The sequence below is a fragment of the Gossypium arboreum genome, chromosome 6, assembly GCF_025698485.1.
Source record: "Gossypium arboreum isolate Shixiya-1 chromosome 6, ASM2569848v2, whole genome shotgun sequence".
NCBI lineage: Eukaryota > Viridiplantae > Streptophyta > Magnoliopsida > Malvales > Malvaceae > Gossypium > Gossypium arboreum.
Genome location: NC_069075.1, coordinates 128,142,438 through 128,146,635, shown reverse-complemented (window position 1 = coordinate 128,146,635; position 4,198 = coordinate 128,142,438). Strand labels below are relative to the sequence as shown.

General features: G+C 35.8%; 1 non-coding gene across 1 annotated transcript; it reads left to right on the top strand.

Annotated features, from left to right (window-relative positions):
- The first annotated feature begins 545 nt into the window (after window positions 1–545).
- On the top strand, window positions 546–651 carry LOC128294920 (small nucleolar RNA R71). Its single transcript, XR_008285227.1, has one exon. It is a non-coding gene; the product is annotated as a small nucleolar RNA R71 (small nucleolar RNA).
- The last annotated feature ends 3,547 nt before the right edge of the window (window positions 652–4,198 follow it).

Below are 4,198 nucleotides of genomic sequence, written 5' to 3'. Positions count from 1 at the left end.
TCCTCAAGGTTCGACTTTTTCTCTTGTTGGTAGGGTGGTTGTTAGAAGCCTGGAGGTGGTGGTGGTCTCTGATTTCCTTGGCCTCCCCATGAAAAATTTGGGTGGTTCCTCCAACCTGCATTGTAAGTGTTACTATAAGATTATTTTGAGATCGGGGATTATTACCCATGTAATTTAACTTCTCGTTCTCTATGTTGTGGCCATAGGGTGGGTATTCTAAATTGCTTGATCCACATCCACTTGCTTCGCACTACATTAATGGGTGAACCTGTGAAGAACCAAGAAAACCGTCAATTTTTCTATTCAAAAGTTCTACCTGATTAGAGAGCATAATGACTGAATTGACGTTAAAAACGCCAGTTGTTTTTGTTGGTTTTGTCCTCATGACTTGCCATTGATAATTATTCAGTGACATCTCTTCTATAAATTCATAAGCATCCTCAGGTGTCATATTATTGATAGTTCCTCCAGTAGCTGCGTCAATCATCTGTCTAGTCGAAGGATTCAGGCCATTGTGAAACGTTTGAACCTGTAGCCAGAGTGGTAACCCATGGTGAGGGCATCTTCGCAAAAGGTCCTTGTATCTCTCCTATGCATCATAGAGTGTTTCTAAATCCATCTGCACAAAAGAGGAGATATCATTATGTAATTTGGCTGTTTTAGCCGGCGGAAAATATTTTAATAAAAATTTTTCGGTCATTTGTTCCCAAGTAGTGATTGACCCTCGTGGTAACGAGTTCAACCATTGTTTAGCTTTGTTCCTCAATGAAAAAGGGAAAAACCGAAGGTGAATGGCATTATCAGAAATGCCATTGATTTTAAAAGTGTCAAAACTCTAAGAAATTTGCCAAATGAGCGTTTGGGTCCTCGTCCTGCAAACCATCAAACTGAACAAACTGTTGGATCATTTAAATGGTGTAGGTTTCAGTTCAAAATTATTTGCAGCAACAACAGGCCTAACTATGCTTGATTTAGTTCCTGTAAAAAAAGGTTTGGCATAATCATACATAGTACGCGGAGCAGGATTCAGATTTACTAGATCAGCGACAATCGCATTAGGTAGCAGATTTTCCTGGTTTTCAGCCATCTCCTCGGTTGTGGTTAAAGTATCGTCCTCTTGCTCTTCCTCTGTGTATCTTAATCTTCACCTTATTTCTATTCGATTTCTGCGAACTGTGCAATCGATCTCACTATCAAACAGCAATGGTGCCGATGGGTTTCTTCTAGTCATACACTATAAAAACCTGCCAGGAGCAAATAAAAGAAAAATTAGAAAAGAAAATAAAAAATTAAATTGAAAATAAAGTGAAATGGCTAAAGTAATAAAAATTGAGTGTTCCTAATATCTTAGTTCCCCGGCAACGGCGCCAAAAACTTGATAACTGATATTCGTGACAGGTTTTAAAAATTTATAATAAATCGTTCTTGAAACTACCTATTATCACGATGAAAGCAAGTGTACCTATCGAACAGTAGTATAGCTTTAGCAAGACCGAATTGTCAAACCCAAAGGAACCAAGAGTACTAGTAATTACTTTCTTTTTATTATCTAGCCTAAAAATTAAGGGATTTGTTTAGCTAAACTAATTAACTAAACTAAGAGTGCACAGAAAGAAATTGGGGAAAAACATTTGGGAAAACTCGATTGATTAAGATAATACCCAAGGAAAAATCCACCTAGACTTCAATTGTTATTTGACTCTGAATCAGACGATTTATTCATTTGACTTGATCCGTAGAAATCCCTAATTTATATTATTATCTCTCTCGAGACTAATAACGTCTAACCCTAGGTTGATTAATTGAAATCTCTTTCTAATTAACGCCCTAGTGTTGCATTAACTCGATCTATGGATCCCCTTATTAGGTTTCACCCTAATCCGACAAAATCTTGTCACCCTATCTCTAGGCGTGCAATCAACTCTGCTTAATTATGACAAATTTGCGCTTAGACAGGGACTTTTTCTCCCCTGAATAAGCGCACTAACTTGAATCAATATCCTAGAATATTAAGACAAGAATTAAGAACACATAATTAAGAACAAGTCAAATATTTGTCATACAATTCAGATAATAATAACAAGATTCGTCTTAGGTTTCATTCCCCTTAAGTATTTAGGGGGTTTAGTTCATAATTATAAAAGAAAACATCTCAGAAGAATAATGAATACAAAACATAAAGAAAACCCAAAACCCCTTAATGGAAATTGAAGGGAGATCTTCAATCTTGACGATGAATCTGGCTTCTGAGATGGATCAATCAGCTTCTCTTGAGTAATTCCTTGCCTCCTACTCTGTGTGTCTGTTCTAAGTGCCTCCTCAGGTGTGTTTAAATAGGCTTTGGAATGCCTAAGAGTCCTCAAAAGTGGCCTTTTTTCGAATAGGACTATATTTGGGCTTGACAGGGACACGCCTGTGTGCGATTGCTCCAGCCCGTGGTCAAGGCTGTTAAATAGGCACGGGCGTGTAGTCTACCCGTGTAAGTCGTGCTTCGATCCTACCAAATGGACACAGCCATGTGGCTTAACTGTGTGAGGAAGTCCAGGCCGTGTTGATTTCCCATGTGGGTTCATTTTCTCCGTTTTTGGCCCATTTCTCGCTCTTTTTACTCTCTTATGCTCACCTAAGTATAAAACATGAAATTAAAGAATTAAGAGCATCGAATTCACCAAATCTAAGGAGAAACCATCCATAAATGTGCTAAGCATGGGATAAAAATATGTATAAATTATGGTTTATTAACCACTATTGGTTTATAGATAACAACTGTCATTTGGATGTGGACACACAACAAGTTCCAGCAGTTAGAATCTGCTTTCGACTGTGGGCTCACAGCAAAAAGTCCTGCAAATGAAATATGCTTTTGAGTAGAGATTTTACAGCATAAACCTATAGTTAGAATCTCCTTTGGCTGTACAGAACAATACCTGTAAATGAAATTTGATTTCAACTGTGGGTACACAACAAAACTGATTATTGCAGACAAACTACCAGACTTCCTCCGATCATATCATCCTATCCCATACAATGCAATGCGGCATATTTAATACAAATCACATATCGTATCATTTAATGTATTTAAAACATGGAAAATCAATAGCAAAATCATGCTTTTCATGTATTCAAATTAACACTACTATAGGGCATGTCATTCATATGATCGCAAGTATATATATACAACAGTCATATATACTATTCATAGTTTATGCATGTATAAATATCTTATTAATTTAATCGAGCAAGGCATGTATTCTAACATGTTTTATGTTATCAGAGGCTTAATTGCACAAATTAAACATTAAAACAGTTCATCAAACAGGGACTAATCTAAACAAATCATAAAAATTCTAGGTCAAAATTGTAAATTTTATAAAGTAGGGGACAAAATTATAAAATCTGAAAAATAGGGGCAAAATTTTTAAATCTAAAAAATAAGGGCAAAACCATAAAATTTGAAAAACAAGGGACACACGGCCATGTAAAGGGTCTTAGATCGTGTGAGAATAAAAAAACTTAGGGTTTCAAGGGGACATGGCTGTGTGGGGGGTCATATTGTCCACATGGGTGGCCAACATGGCCGTGTAACCCTACTTTGGGGCATAGTTTGCCCCAATTTACTTGTAAAAGAAAACACACCTATTACCGGAGTCTCAAGTGATATCCTTCATGTTCAAATTTGATCTGGAGTTCCTAAATCGAGTCCTTCAAACGACATTTATACACAAGTTAACAATTGATTTTAAGATTCATCAAAATTAATCAAGATTATCAAAAGATTTGTTAAGAACCATGATAGATTGACTAATTGATTTGAAGGATTAATATCGGATAGAAATTCTACAAAATTTGGCGTTTTGCTTTTAGAATGAGATGTACTGACCGAACTTGATGAAATTACAGAGGCTATCAATGATGATTTCAACAATCAGTAGAGAATCAATTTATCGAGGATTGATTTAAAAAAATTAGCAATGGAATAACCAATTTGATGAAAAGAAATGGAGGAGAAAAGAAAAGAAAAATTTAAAAGGAAAAGAGGGAGAATTCAAATGAATTAGAAAAGAAATCAAAACCGTAGGGTAATTAGGATAAGATGAACTAAATATTTAGGGTTTTCAAATTTTAAGAGTTGTATGGTAAATTACCCAATTTTGGTCGAAAATTAAATGGAAATGGAGATTTGGCATGACTTGAACCT